The sequence below is a fragment of the Lissotriton vulgaris genome, chromosome 2_1, assembly GCF_964263255.1.
Source record: "Lissotriton vulgaris chromosome 2_1, aLisVul1.2, whole genome shotgun sequence".
Lineage (NCBI taxonomy): Eukaryota > Metazoa > Chordata > Amphibia > Caudata > Salamandridae > Lissotriton > Lissotriton vulgaris.
Genome location: NC_141687.1, coordinates 1,898,647,901 through 1,898,665,054, shown reverse-complemented (window position 1 = coordinate 1,898,665,054; position 17,154 = coordinate 1,898,647,901).

Here is a 17,154-nt window from a genome sequence, read left to right as displayed (position 1 = left end):
TTTCCTTTTTAAAAAAAAGATATACTTACCTATACTTACGATGTAATGGTATGCGTTGTAATAGCATCTGCTATGTAATGTCCTGCGTTGTAATGGCATCCGATGTAATGGAACCTGCGTTGTAAAAGTTGCGATGTTACAGCCTGCGTTGTAAAATAACGCGTTGTAACATCATAGATCCCAATCCAGCAGATTGGCAGTCCTTTCAGCCTGCACTTTTAGGAGGAATTAGAGATCCCCTTGCAGATGGGTGCAGTGAGTGACTGCACCCGCCTGCAACAGAATGTCTTGGGGGTTTATTGATCCCCCTCCAGAGGACTGCCATCTGGTTCGCACGGAGAGTATGCCACCTTTTTGTGGGGCAGTTTCAGTGCGCCACCTGACATCTTCTTTGCCTTTCCACCCACATCCATAATATAGCACATGCGCAGAGGTAAAGAGATGCCCTGAGGAAAGAACGAACATCCCCTTGAGATAACGCTGGTACTACATGTGCTCCAGTGCTGTCTGTATTACTAAAGGGGCTGCAAAAGCATCTGCCTTCCCTTCTGTACTATCAAAGTGCCCTTGGGGCGCACAAAATGTGGGCACCCATACCCGTTGCACCCCTCAGGGCACTTGCTATATGAAGGCCTGAGGACTTGTAAAACTTAAAGTACATGTACAACTTTTAAAATACACTGCACCCTGCCCTCTGGGCTGTCCAGGGCCTACGCAAAGGGTGAATTATATGTATTAAAAAGGAAGGGTTGGGCCTGGTGAAAGCTTTATTTTGCTGGGTCGAAATGTCAGTTTTAAACTGCATACTTAGGCTGCAATAGTAGGCCTGAGACAGGTTTGAAGGGAAACTTAAGTGAAGTGAGTGGCACTATCAGACCTGCAAGGCTCCCCTGCAAATGAGGGAACAACCTTTTGGTGCTACATGTGCACCAGCATTGTCTGTATTACAAAAGGGGCAGGCAAGCGTCTGCAGCCCCTTCTGTAAAACCAAAGTTACCCTGGGATACACATGCCCAATGTGCTTCGAGGGCATTCTCTGTAATATCGCCCTAGGTGATCAATCTATAAAGCAGTAGTATTCAGGTTTACTATTAAACTATGACTCTAACAGTGAAGTTGTCTTGCTTCTAAATGCAAAAACTTACCAGATGACTTCATGACATCTGATTACTACATAACTTCATGTTACTAAGGGCTCAGAGTTTCAGTCTTGGATTTTCATTTGACATCCTTATGCATTTTAGGAGTTGTGATCCTGGATCACTTCAGCTGATCAACCTGGAATAGCACACCTGGGGTCGTATTATACATTGTGCCCCAATGGTACAAAGGACATGTGCACCACCTTTGTGGCTCCCAGGGCACAATTATATTATACAGGGGGCCGCAGACACTTGTGCATCCCCTTCTGTAATACTAATAGCGCTGATGCACATGTTGCAACAATTTCATCATAAGAGGGCGTTCACCCATTTGCTTGAGGGCTTTGCCCCATGCCAATTGGGAAATCACTTTGCCTCTGTGCTCACGCCATATTATGGCTGTGGGCACGGAGGCAAGCACACTGAAAGGGCGCCACAAAAAGGTGGTGAACTGAAAGTGCACCTTTTAAAGTCAGACCTGTGGAGAATAGAAAGGGGGTCCCATGGACATCCCAGGCATCCACCTGCAGGTAGGTGCAGTCACTCACTTCACCCACCTGCAAGGGGATCTCTCTCTCCTCCTAAAAGTGCAGGCAGGTTACCCCCTGCACTGTGTAACATGGAGCAGCTGAGTTCGAAGCTGCTCTGGGGTATCACATTAATTGTAATGCGGGAAACCGTCCCTGTCTGGCATCTTTTGAAAGGTTCAAATGTGCATTACACGTGACGCGTGTATTGTCCCTTTGGCGCACTCTTGATAAAAAAATCACGAAAAAATTCTTCTTACTCTTTTTCCATCAGTAATTGATATTTATTTTCATATTAGTTTTCATGTGTTTATCTTCAATACATTATTCGTATTTCATAATATATAGATTTTTTCGCCCAATGCATTTCGGGCAGTGGCCCTTCTTCAGGGAACTTAATTCTGAAGCTTGAACATAGGTCTTGCTTCGGAGATAATGTATGCGTGAATTCGGAAAGTGCTAGACGTTCCAGCTCTCAATGTGGCGTCCGGTGATGTTTGATCGGGTATCGGGGAGCGTGTGGTTTCTGTGGTTTCCGTGGTGTGGTTTCCGTGTACATGGAAACCACACGCTTCCCAATATCCGATCAAACATCACCGGACGCCACATCGAGAGCTGGAACGTCTAGCACTTTCCGAATTCATGCATACATTATCTCCGAAGCAAGACCTATGTTCAAGCTTCAGAATTAATTCCCCTGAAGAAGGGCCACTGCCCGAAATGCATTGGGCGAAAAAATCGATATATTATGAAATACGAATAATGTATTAAAGATAAACACATGAAAACTAAAATGAAAATAAATATCAATTACTGATGGAAAAAGAGTAAGAAGAATTTTTTCGTGAATTTTTATCAAGAGTGCGCCAAAGGGACAATACACGCGTCACGTGTAATGCACATTTGAATTCATTCATACCTTGGGCCCAGAAGGTTCACTTTGGCAGCACCAACCACATTAAACCAAAGCAAGAAATAAACAAAGACTAGAATTACAAACGTGAGTGCAATCACCACCAACCACCTGTTGGATTCTCACATCTTTTGAAAGGTGCCACAAGGCGCAAAAAGGGAAAGTGCGCCATATTCTTTTATATGGCCCCTGAAAGTAATTATGATTAAAAAAGGAAAGTATGGCTGGAGTATTGAGTCCTTGGGGAGATGGTGACTCAGGTAATCAGAGTCTTTGGGGACATGGTGCCATCTGGTAATCTTAACAATGTAACCTCAAAAGACAGCATCTCAGAAAAGCATAAGTGATACTAACACTATGCTACTATTTGTATAAAACAGATATAAACTGCAGAAAGGTGAGTGAAGATTTAGAATTCTAGGAGTGTTGAATGACTTGCTACCAAGGTCCTGATTTATTACCCTTCTCCGGATAACCAGAAATGGAGGTACTGTGGAAAAACAAAAGTTGCTTTTTTCACTGATGTCCTCTCAACGAGGAAACAATCCCTTCCCCCTCTGTTCCCCTCCCCTGCCTTACCCGGGTCTTCAGAGACCAAAGTGAAGAGGCAAATGGCAGGTGACCTTCCCACTCACTTTCTTTTGCCTCTCTCTGGTCTGCCCATGCCCCAGAGAGGCAGGTGAATCCAAATCTCAGCCTTCCTCTGTCAACCCGGGTCTGTGTAGTCACAAAGCCTGTCAGCACAGCTCTATCCTCTGCTCCAATGGAGCACAGAGATCATGGATTTGGAGTGGAGGGTGGTGAGGGAAGCTGTGGAAGGTGGTGGGGGTGGTGATAGGGTTCCAGGTATTGCACCTTTTAAACATTGGGATGGGTCAGGTGGGGTATTTTCAAACATTGAGGGGGGGGGGGCAGGCAGCCAAGTATTTTAGATATTAGAATGGGGAAGGGTTGTGTGATGGTGGAATCGCACAGTGGCAGCATGGTAGATATATGTTGTGTGTCTGGGAGGGGAGAACACTAATAAGGGTGGTAAGGGTAGGTGACAAGATGCAAAGTAACATTTAGTGCGAAAGAACTAAAGGAGTTGAGGCCATGTTGTGAATGGCTTCCTCTTGACCCACTGGGGAAAATGGTGGAATGGAGCATACATAACTAGAAGTTGTAGAAGAGATCTATAATACGGAGTTTTCTTCCTCAAGGTCAACGTAACATAGGTAACTTGAACTTTGCAGTTTTTGACGGCTACCCATATATAATTCTATATGCTATAAGGTAACTTTGTAATGATACTTCATGCCTCAGAGATTCTGCTGAGTGCCAGTCTGATATGCAGGATTGGATTCTGACTTGGTTATTTCTAATCAACTGAGGTTGGATTCTTACAACAACTTTTTGCGGGGCTGCTAGTGAATGGCCAGATGACTGAGCACAAATGCTCGTCATTTCAACTCTAAGGGCCATATGTATGAAACAATCGCAATTCAGGTAAGTGGGATGTAACAGCCCCGCAAAATAAGGAATCACAAAATAGCAATTCCCTATTTGGCGATTGCATTTAAGGAATCGCAAATTGCGATTCCTTAAATGCAATGTAAGCGGCACAGAAAATGTGCAATTTGGCCATAAGGAATCGCAAATTACCACCAACTTCAAGTTGGTGGTAATTTGCGATTTCTTTGAAAAATGCACCTTTTTGCATTTTTCAAAGTGCCATGTGGGACACATACATGCCCTTAGGGCATGTATGTGTGCCACATGCACACACATGTACATTTCAGGGGGCAACAGGGTGTCCTTTTGGCACCCTGGCACCCGTTATTGTCATTCGCAATTTGCGATTCGCTAATTGAGAATTGCAAATTGCGAATATGTCCCCATTCATTCCTATGGGCCTCTAGGCCCATAGGAATGAATGGGGAGGTATTCCTTACTTGCGAATTGCAATTTGTGATTCGCAATTAAGGAATATGTAGGATTCGCAAAATTATTTGCTAATCCTACATACATAGCATTTTGCGATTCTCAAATAGCGATTCGCAAAAAATCGCTATTTGAGAATCGCAAAATGACTTTTTGATACATATGGCCCTTAGTATCTTGTTCATGTCTGTCTAGCGTCGGCTTGTTTTTGAATTTTTTCGCAGCCCGCCTGACTTGTTTCCATCAGGCAGTAAAAGAGGCACTGGAAGACTGCCTCTTCTGCCTTCATTTGTAGGTCTGATTCTATGGCATGTTTGAATGTCTAGATTTCAGCCTCTGGGCAGAAAGCTATGGAGGGTAGAAATCTAATCTTGTGTGGACTTTTGTAAGGAGCTCTTCTGGCTGGAGATTCCCTGTGACTGAGCCTGCAGCCTCAGTGGGGCTCACAGTAGTCGAGGCCTTGATAGAACAGGTAGGCTTTCACACTCAGTTTCCTCCCTGCCACGTCAGCAGCTCTTTGAAGCAACTCTTATTGTCTGACATAAGGTGTGTTGCTGTAAGGGTGCTCTTATAACGAACTTCATAATTCTCACACTTTTTTACAGCCCCTCCAAACACCATTTCCTGAAACCACAGTTATGCACACCCATCACCCAAAGTCAGTTAGATTAGCCGCTAAAATCGTGTCTTGCCCTCCACTACTGAAATTACTTATCTACACACACCACTGCCTCAACATTTGTTTGGCATGATACCACCCACTCAGTAATTCTACTGATTTACACAAATACACTTGCTCTTGGCCCTGCTATGTCATGCTGTGGCTTGTGAGGTTAAAGGACATGAGTTTTAGCTCTGCTAGTCTAGATATGCACAAATTGAGGACTGCTTTGTTGTTTTAGGATTAAGATTATAAATACATTGGATTATCATATAAAGGACATCTCTGAAGGTCTTTAGAAAATTTATGTTGACCTGTGTGTGTTAGAAATAGTCTGTCAAATATGCCTGTAATATAATTGTCTCAGTTGTGTCTGTATGTGTGTCCAAATGTTATGGATAATGTCTATGTGTTTGTTCTTTGTGTTGTGCCTGATATGCGATGTTTTCCCTTAATGAGTGTATGTTGCTCATTCCCACCATTGCATTGCCTCTCCGACACACAATACTGTAGAGTTAGAGCTCCAAATCTCCTCATTTTTAGTCAGACCCCTCACTTATTGCCATTGTCTTTCTTCACTTCTCCTTGCACTATCCTTCGTGGATACTGAGCCTTTTTCTTTCCCCCCTCCCCCTGAAAAGACACAGCCATGGCCTGCCAACTACCAGTGACTTTGGTCAGGTTCTCATATTATACTTTGCCAGATCCCTTTTACCTAAGAAAAATGAGGAGGTTAAGCCAGTGAATGTAATCGGACGACTGAAGGAGGGGGTAGAAAAAGATATCAGCATATTCTGGATCTGGTAGGGAGAAAGCTTCCCTTGCTTTGAATAAATTGATGTAAGTCCAGAGTTCAGGTCGTCTGTGATGCTGAACAGCCAGACAGGGAACACCTATTATTTCCTCTATGTAACCAAACAGAAGAGTGAGTGTTAGATCTGGAGGTCTCCAGTTGGCAATGATATTCACCTTTGTCCAAATAGGAACCCTTACTTCTAAGTCAAGATAAGGGGATTACACTCCTTAATAACCCCTGCTCACCCCCTTGGTAGCTTGGCACGAGCAGACAGGATTATCTCAGAGGCAGTATGTTAAGCATTTGTGAATAAACACAGTAATACAGTGATAACACTTCAGATGGACCCAACATAGGTTTTATAAAAATAAGTATTCTTTATTTAGACTTAAACACAAGACCACTAACTACAAAAATCTACAATACTACACTTGAGATTACTTAAAAGATGATTAAAGTCTCTTAGTTCAAGTTGTTGGTAAATGCGACAAAGTTCTCAACAAAGTACCTGGATGCGTAACGCAAAGTGAACAAAAGGCTCGCAAAAGGGGAGATGCGTCAGTTCCGTGACCCGGGGGAACGGTTGCGTCCTGCCTCAATGCTTGCGCAGAGTAGGGGACTCATCGTGAGCCTTACCGGTGCGGAGGTGATGCGTAGATTCTCGGCCTGCTGGCCCGTTGCGGTGCGCAAGATGGTGCCTTGATGTGATGCGACGATCTGGTTGCGATGCAAGAAGATGGCGCCCTTGATGCGGCGATGCGATGACGATGCGATGACGCCCTGACAGCCTTGCAACGACTCTGTACTTTGGATCTGCGACAGGCCCTGTGACACGCTTCTCCGGTGATGCGATGGCGACTCTCACAATGGCGTCACGCTTCTCCGGTGATGCGACAGCAGGCAGCTTCGATGAACATACTCTTCCAGGGAGATGCGGCGAAGGCTCGCTTCTCCAGCGTTGCGACGATTTCAGCTGCGGCGGCTACACGCTTCTTCTCGATGTGTCGCACTTCCTGCTCCTAGCGGCACGCAAGTGTCTGGAGTCAGAATTCCCAGCAAGGAAATTCAGGAGGGAGCTGAAGGTGAAGTCTTTTGTCCCTGAGACTTCAGCAGGAGGCAAGCAAAGTTAAAGCCTTGGAGAATATTCTGTAGATGAAAGTTCCTTAAAAAGTTCCTTCTCCTTTCCCTTGGCAATGAAGCAACCACTGCAGGCCAACCCAGCAAACAGCACACTGGCAGAGGGGCAGTCCAAACTCCTGCAGCTTCCTTGGTTCTTCTCCTTGGCAGAAAGGTTTCTTGTTCCAGAAGTGATCTAATTCCTTGGGATCAGGGTCCCAATATTTATTCCCCAAAATCCTTTCTTCTCTGAAGGCAGAGAGGCCTCTGCCTAGTCCAAACAAGTTCCTGAGCACTTTGTTTTACATGACTCTCTTCTTCCTTTCACTGTGCAGAGCAGAGACATCAGCCGCCCCACAGGAGGTGGAGCCAGCACAGGGGAGGGAAGATACAGCTCTGTTGACATGATTCCTCCTCTCCTTTCACAGTGCAGGGCAGAGACACCAGACAAGCCACAGAGGGTGGAGCCAGCATTGTAGAGGGAAGGCCCAGCCCTATTCAGGTCCCAAGTGCAACTCCTTCCTCCCATCTAGATGCAGATCTCTCTATTCACCACGGGCTGCCCCAGCTTGTCTCCTGGAATTCCCCAGCCCTGTCACTCACAAACCCAGACAAGGAATACACAACCTAGCAGAGGCAGGCTCAAATGGTTAGGCAAGCAAATATCTGCGTTCTAAAAGTGGTATTTGCAAACAGAGAATATTAAAATTAACTTTTCTAAAAGATGTATTTTATTATTCTGAGTTAAGGCATACTAAATTCGAATTTCTACCATGTTCCCTGGATCAGTTAAGATTATAAGAATGTAATAATCTAACTGCCAATTCTGGCCCATGAGAACAGGTAGCCTTCAATAGTGAAAAACAAAAATGGTTGTAATTCACTATTAGAACATGCTACACACAACAGAGCATGTCCTACCGTATACTTACAATGCACCCTGCCCTTGGGCCTACCATAGGGGTGTCTAATATGAAGCAATGGGAAGGTTTAGGGACTGGCAAGTGGGTGCACTTGGCCAAGTTGACATGGCAGTGCTAGATTGCACACAGGCCTTGCAATGGCAGGCCTGAGACACATTTTACAAGCTGCTTCTGTGGGTGGCACAACCAGTGCTGCAAGCCCACCAGCAACATTTGATTTACAAGCCCTGGGCACACATGGTGCGCTGTACTAGGGGCTGACAGATATATCAAATAACCCAATCATGGAATCCAATTAGTATATCAATTTAACATAGGGAGCACTTGCACTGTGGCACTGATTAGCAGTGGCACAGTGCCCAAAGCATAAATCCAGCAAAAACATATCAAAACAGGAGGCAATCCATAAGAAAATGGAAGGGAGACTCACGCCAATGATGCCAGGTCTAACAGTGAGTGAATCCAAAATAGAAAATGGCAGGGCGGTATGGGAGCGTAGGAAACCGACGTGAAAAGTTGAACCTGTGGAGGTTTAACTCAGACTAAACCTGGGCCAGAACACAATGCAGGTTTACCAACAGAGTGAGGGAGGCAGAGGGCGAAAAATAAACAAGTTTGGAGGAATTCCTCTATAATGGGGGAAGCATGTTGGAGGCAAAAAAGAAAGTCGTCTAAATGTTATGTCATGGACTCCCCTTCTGAGAAGCCACTACCAAATCCTTCCCTCTCCCTTCAGTGCCCTGCAGAACCACACTTTAGGTGACGATTGATAAAATAAAAGTATAGATGAGTAGGAGATGTACATGGGAGAGCTGTTGTAACCCTGGTTCTAAGGAAGAAAACAATGTAGAGCTTAATTGCTCAGGTGAGGAGTAGCATGATTTAGGTTCCAGCTGTATAGTAAACAGGAAAAGGATATCACATTATGGAAGTTATGATATTTTAGGTGCCCAGAACAGAAACCTTCAACACTATCATAAACCTGAAGTGTGGTAAGTGGAGTAGCGCTCCATCAGGGAGAGACGAGAACTGAATGCCACACAACAGCAGGAGGAGAGCTGACCAAAGTGCAGGACCCTAAGAAAAACAAAGTTCCCAACAGCAGAGAAATGGTGGGAGGAATGGAAGATGTGGCTATTGGTTTAGTCATTCCTGAGGCACTTCCTTAAGAAGGCATTTTACGAGCCAAATTCTGCTCTGATGTTTCCAAATGTACTTGTTGAGTGCTTCGACTTACTTATGTATATGTGAACAATTCACAACCACGAATGCAAATCAGGAAGAGATCTCCCTGATTTCCGGACATCACGCTGTGGTGCAAGCTTTCCAAAAATGTATCCCCAGAGAGATTTGGTCCACTGGCACTCTAGAGTGTCTTGTGTAGCAGTGTTCACTCCCCCGATAGTCCAATGATTCTACACATGCCTTCCAGTGGGACCACTCATATAGGTCTCAGGAGACCTAGACCTAGTGCATGTCTTGGTAGGTCACATTGTGACAAGACGTCACCAGAGTGGTAAACAAAAAGCCAGATAAAGCAGTGGGGTTAAGCAATTCGACGAACTTTTTTTTATACTTGAATTAACACTGCAGACACAAACATGCGGTGGTATGGATGGGTTCTTTGGAGACTTAGATGTCTAGAAAAAACGACAAGAAGAGAAAATAAAAAATAGACAAAAGCTGCATTGGGTAAACTTAATTCGAGGTATCAAGTATGAAATGAAAAACGACATTTAGATTGGTGGAGAATGATGCTTGATGAGTGATGTCTGTCAGGCATGCTGCAAACATTGACAGACAGGAATGCTCCTCATTCTCACAGCTTGGAACCCTTCAATATTTGACCCATGAGGCTCCTGGCTCTACACAGCAGTGTTTTTTCGAAACAAATAGATGATTTAGGTAGATTGAAAAAGATGCATCAACTTCCTGAAAGTCATATTTGATCCCACGGAGTAACCTTAGGCCTCATGAATAATTTTCATAGGGGCAGTTAACCTTGTGGAATTTGAAGTGCATTAACGTCCTTGATCTAAATGAGTCCTGGTTTGTGACGCTATGACTAACACTTCTACGCAAAATGCAATTAGGTCTGTATGTGGGATTGTCACGCGATAAAGAAGCAATATTTGTTCTATTAAGAAAGTGTTATCCCAATTTAGAGATGTGCAGTCGTTGGTTGAATCTAATACCTTTGGTCAATGAATGCTCGAAAAAATGATCCGCCGCTGCAATCATGCTGTTCTTTTAATCATTGCGTTAGGAATTCTGATACATTCTACTTAGTTATTTATTTATTATTTCTTAAGTGCACACATACCTGGGATGTCAAGTCATGATGAGTGTTCACAGAGCAATAGCATAAGTAGTAGGGTTACAGCAGTCTCCAATTGCAAAGCTGTGGTGAGGAGTGGCAAAAACGCAGCGAACCTACCTCACACACACACCCTGTCGTGTGTGTCAGCCCGGGCTGAGACAGCTTCCTGAGCACACAGACAGACCGTTCTGGTGCTGCTGTGGGCTGGCTGGCTGGCTTCCGTCTTATTGCAGCCGCACTTGAGTGCTTCACAGCTCTTTACATCTTAGACCATTTACTTGAAAACAAGGTTTTGTTATTTTTTCACCCCTCCTTAGCGCCCCTGTATCTCCACTCTGCATATTGCTGGAAGCTTTAGCCCTACCTTCCCGACATTTTTATTAGCCTCCCCCAAAAATGTGGTTCTAGTTGCGCCTCTGATTTGGATTGAGGGAATCGTGGGTACAGGCGGTCCAAATATGTAAAAAAAAAGTATGGGAAAATCTATAGGACAATCTGTGGTAAAGCTTTCACATATCTGCAGAAAAATAAGGAGACAGCAGGCCAAATTAAAAAAATCTACTGAATCTACTTTGAAAAATCATATGAATGATTCTTAGACAAATGCAAAAAGGAGAGAAGGACACCACACTCCCCTCACTGAATAAATGTGCATCGTTTCTTGTTCCTTGAATGTTTAATAAACACGCTAACTCCTGGATGTCTGCACACTCGCACATCTTTCCTCAACCTCCCTTTGCATATTTGTCAGCTCCCACACACACCTTTTCTTAACCTCCCTTTGCATATTTGCACATCTAACTCTGCACAAGTGTTCCATTCAGTTTTAGGAGTCACTGGGTGACTCAGTAAAGGGTTGGCGGCTTCTCTTCCTACAGCTTGTGGTTATACAGGTGCACACTGCTTCACCAAGCCTGTAGCTTAGAATAATTGGTGCGGTTAAGATTAAAGAGTCCCCCATTCCATGCAGCTGCTATATATATATATATATATATATATATATATATATATATATATATATATATATATATATATATATATATATATATATATATATATATATATATATATATATATATGTATATATATTTATATATATATATATATATATATATATATATATATATATATATATATATATATATATATATATGTATATATATATATATATATATATATATAGCATTTTAAGATATGACAAAATGGATCCGACAGACAGATAAACTACAGGTAATTTTCAAATTTTTAGAAATCAGTGCAAACTAACAAACTATCCTGAATATGTGGAATACCAAGAAATCTTAGTTAACCACAACATCTGTTTCACGCAGAAAAATCTGCAGTGCAAACTGGATGTGACCCTAATAGACTGTCTACTTTATCAGTTTAGTCAAGTACAAATTTAATACAGTTTGGTGCTGTACGATCTCTGCAGGGTGTAATGTAGTGTGTGTTTTTTAAGGTTCTGATGGAGACACACCGTCTGTTGAAACTGTGAGGCATGACCTGATTTACATGAGAAATTGACGAGGACAGTGATCATAGGGCTAAAAATATTAACGGCTTTCTTTAGCTGGTGTCAGTGGCCTGTATTACAAGGTGAACCTGTTCCAGCTTATGGCAAATAACATTGTGTGTCAGCCACAGTTATTACCAACAACGTAAACGTCAAGAGGTGGGGCATGTAATTGTAATCCCTTTTGAATGTTTTTGCTCTCTCCAAGTGCACTTCTGTAGCTGTGTTTTATCTCAGGTGTCCATGGAATGACAATAGTTTGGATTATTTCTTGAAAAAAAAATCGTTATTTATAATTTCTCATAGATCTTGAAATAAAGTATCCTGTGTAATGACTGCACTTAGATTTTCCATTTAGTTGACAGCCTGGAGGACCTCTTCAATGATATTGAAGGAATTACGTAATTTAATAGTCAATGCTACCTAGATTGCCTCAGGGATAAGATCCTTATACTTCCAGGGTAAGATAAAACGAAATTTGTCCATCTACGAGACGCACAGTGCTGCATTTTCGCTGTATTTCACAGAGGTGGTGTTTTTCTTTCTCAAGGTTTGATGTGAATGATCTGGTGTGTCTGTGGTAATCTGCAAGGGTGTGTTCCTTCTTTCTGTAATTGATGAATCCGGATCCTTGTCTACCCCTTCATTGAAGTAATATAAAATGTTATCACTATCTGCATCTGATATGAAGAGGGTCTTTACATACATTGCAATGTCTGTTGTGTGTCAGAATATCTTATACAGAAATGTCAACTGACATACATCAAAAGTACTTCACAGAAATATCAGCCCACCGAGCGCAGATTTTATAGTATTAAGGCCATTTGTGGGATAGTTTTCTTTATGAAATTTAGGACACAGTACAATATTTATGCTCGACAATATTCTGACTTTGGTTTTCTAATAAACAATGCAGTGTCAAATTTGCTGAAAGGTCTACTCAAATTTTTCAAGCGTTCAGTACATCTGACCCATCCAGGTTAGCACAGTCAATTCAATCAAAAATTGATGACTGCAGGTAAATGAGAAGCTCTTGACATCTGCCTGGTCAAGTTGTTCTGAATTTGAGCATAATTAAACCTAAGGTGTATCTATGATTGTGTGTAGAGCCCTCGGTGTTCTGGGTGAGGCCTAGTGAAGTCATAGCATCAAGGATCTCTTTTACACATGGATTGAAGTGTAGCCTTCATGTACTAAGATTAAGTGTGGGCGAATTTTGTGAATTTGTGATTCGCGAATTTGCGGATTTGCGAATTCGCGATCCGCAAAAAAAAATTGGCGTATTAGCGGGGCGATTTGCGTGTTCGCGAGGCGCTTTGCGTGTTCGCGTTTTTTTTTGTGCGAGACAAACTCGTTGTTGTGCCCTTCTGCCCTCTGCCCCACTCGTTTTTGTGCCATTCTGCCCTCTGCCCCACTCGTTTTTGTGCCCCACTCGTTTTTGTGCCCTTCTGCCCTCTGCCCCACTCGTTTTTGTGCCATTCTGCCCTCTGCCCCACTCGTTTTTGTGCCCTTCTGCCCCACTCGTTTATGTGCCATTCTGCCCTCTGCCCCACTCGTTGTTGTGCCATTCTGCCCTCTGCCCCACTCGTTGTTGTGCCCTTCTACCCTCTGCCCCACTTGTTGTTGTGCCCTTCTGCCCTCTGCCCCACTCGTTGTTCTGCCCTTCTGCCCTCTGCCACACTCGTTGTTGTGCCCTTCTGCTCTCTGCCCCTCTCCTGTTTTATTTTAGAATGGCGCCGGCAAGCTGCCAGCGCCATTCTAAAATAGTTACTAAGTTAGCTTCATCAGGAAGCACTAATAGATAAAATAAAGCAGGTGCTCGAATTCAGTTAAACTCGAGCACCTGCTTCTATTAGTGCTTCCTGTTGAAGCTAACTTAGTAACTATTTTAGAATGGCGCTGGCAGCTTGCCGGCGCCATTCTAAAATAGTTACAAGCTTGAAGCTTGAACTTTTGCCCCCCGGATCCGTTCCGCTCGCGGATTCGTGAATGTTCGGCAAATTCGCGGATTGCGAATTTGCCGAAAATCCGCAAAATCCACGAGCGGAACGGATTTTGCGCCCATACTTAACTAAGATTCCTATTAAGAATTCGTAACTTGCCTCAAATAGCGATTTGAGCTTTTTTATTTCTCATTAGAAATCTATTCAAATAGATTTGGCAGAAGAAGGTGCAATTCACACACCATCCTCTACCTAATGCATTGGAATTTCATGAACAACCTATGTATTAATAAGTTGGTTAATAAAATACAGATTAATTGTGGGTTGTAATCCAACCTACCACAGTAACATGTCTGAGGTAGGTCACAAATTGAAACCCTCTACAATTAGTTAGATTCACCTGCACGGTGGCCTGCTGGGGTCAGTGGATACCCTTCAGACTCTCAGTAAGATACTGCTAGAGCTGCCAAGTGTCACTTTGATACTGGGTGAGGACATGAACGCAGTAATGAACCCTGATAAAGACAGAGTGTCACGCTCGGATAAGGAAGTCGGAATAGAACCTCTGAGAGGATTTGTGGAAGCCCTGGGACTAGTGGAACACAACCCAGAAGTAAGGCAATACACATTCTACTCTGCACCACACTGGGGCTATTCCCGACTGGACTACTTAATGACCTCCGAGGCAGGGTGGTTTCGGGGGCAAAACTTAGGGCATGTGGCATATCAGACCACTTACCAGTAGAAGTTCGACTGATGGGACCTACAAAATACCCTGCACTGGCACCACGCCTAGACCCTTGGTTGTTTAAAAACAAACAAACTAGAGACAAACTGAGGGAAAGGATGCAACAATACTATCAGAATAATGTGGGTTCCGTGGACTCTGCATGCATGCTGTGCATTAGAGGACATGTAGAGTGTATCGCCGGGGTTAAGAAGAGAGAGAGAAGGCTCAAATACAATATCCTAGAGGCCAAAGTGGTTGACCTTGAGACAAGAAGGAGCGAAGGAGATACTTGCTCAAGTTAAACACCAAATTTACATTAAACAGAACAAAATGAAAGAAAGAGCAGAGGTGGTGGCCCGAGCGCAGGCTAGAGTGACACAACACCATCTGTCTGAGGTCTGGGATAAAGCCAGCAAATTGATGGCCTGGGTAGATAGGAAGGATAAAGCAAGAAACTGGGTGCTTGAAATACACACCCCAGAAGGGGAAATCTGTAATACAGGAAAGGAGATAGCTGCTGCGGTTGCAACGCATTACAAGAAACAATATAAGTCCACCTCCATTAGAAAAGGATCTGACTATGTTGCACTGCTTCAAGACGCTAGACATCAGAACCCTGCAGTCGGGCAAAGCGCCCGGACCAAATGGAATCCCAACTGAAATCTACAAAGGAATGGCCCCACACATGCAAGCCATGTTCAGGGAGGCACTGGTTCAAGGGAGCCTCCCGGGGGGCCAATGGTTGGCTACTATTTTAGTCATTCCAAAGAAGGGTGAACACCGACAGACTGCAAGTCCTATCGTCCAATATCATTGCTAAATATGGAGGTGAAGGTACTTGCGAAAGTCTTAGCCACAAGACTCGCTGGTATAATAACGACCATAATATACCCAGATCAATCTGGCTTCATGCCGCATAGAAGTACCCAGCTCAACTTAAGAAGGTTGTATGGAGTCCAATATCGTATAGCACTAAGACCAAAAGAAAATGCAGTTTTATTGTCATTGGACGCCCGCATGGCATTCGACAGTCTCAAATGGAAATTCTTATTTGCAGTATGGGAGCTGTTTGGATTTGGTCCAAAGTTCTGCGTCTGGGTCCGGCTACTACATTCTAATCTGATGGCAAGAGTGAAGGTAAATGGGGCGGTGTCCCGACCACTTTGTCTGAGCGAGAAGACCTGGTGGTAAAACCCGCCGATAAAGGCGGTGGAATCATTCTACAGGATAAAACTAGTTATGATACTGAAGCCCTTAGACAACTTAGTAACTGTGAGCATTACAAAAGACTTCTTGGTGATCCAACTTCTAGAATTCGAAAACTAATATTAAAATTGACAACTGAAGGCCATGAGGGACTATGGCTGAGTAAAAAAGAATTCGAATACCTGAATAAAGATGACTATAGTATCCCGGCGTTTTATACGCTACCGAAGATACATAAAAATAGCCAACGACCACCACGGAGACCGATTGTGGCAGGCTGCCAGTCGGTTTTACAACCACTGGCAGAATATGTCGATTTTTTCTTGAAACCTTTTGTTGGCAATACCAGGTCCTTCACGCAAGACAGTAGAGACGCAATTGTGAAACTTGAAGGTGTCCATTTTAGCCCAACACATAACATCTTGGCTACAATGGACATCGAAAGTCTCTACACCAATATACACCAGATTGAAGCAGTACAGATGATTGGTAATATATTAGAGACTCGTACACGTCCTCACCAAGTCCCCACATGGTTTATCACTGAATGTGCTAGGATTGCCCTGGAGGAAAATTATTTTCTCTTTAATAATGAATTCTTTGCACAACTGAAAGGTGTGGCAATGGGGGCAGTTTTTGCTCCGACCGTAGCGAATCTGTTTGTCGCACAGTTTGAAGAACGAGTAATTTATAACAACAACCCTTTTTTGCCTAATCTCTCCAAATACCTGAGATATATCGACGACGTCTGTATGGTATGGGAGGGTACACAAGAAAAATTGGAAGAGTTCCATCTATGGTTAAATCAAAAAGATGTGAACTTACAGTTTACCCTGGAAAGCAATCCCAATGTGATTAACTTTCTTGATTTGAACATCATGCATATCGAAGGTACACTGGCTGTGAGTCTGTACACCAAGCCCACGGCCAGAAATACCTTATTGGAGTATAGAAGCCACCACCCCCGCAATCTGCGGGATAACCTCCCTTTTGGCCAGTTCCTCCGCATCCGGAGGAATTGTACCAGAAGGGAAGATTATTTCAGAGAAGCCAAGGTGTTGCAAGAGAAATTGGTGATGCGTTCATATCCTTATCGATTGGTCAAGCACGCGATGAAACGTGCCTGGTATTACGATCGACAGGCCTTATTGCAGACAAACCGATTAACTCAGGATATCACAGAAAAGAATCAACCAATCACATGTGTTTTAACATTTGGTACAGAGTCTACACAAATCACCAATATTATCAGACGCAATTGGCATTTGATCAAAAAAGCAGAACCTCAATTACCTATTCCCAGATTTGCATTTAAAAGGGGAAAAAATCTTCGTGATCACCTGGTCAGAGCTTACGTTGAACCAAAGATGAACACCTTAACCAATCTATGGGGCTTAGCACCCATTGTGGGACACTTTCCGTGTGGTGGATGTACAGC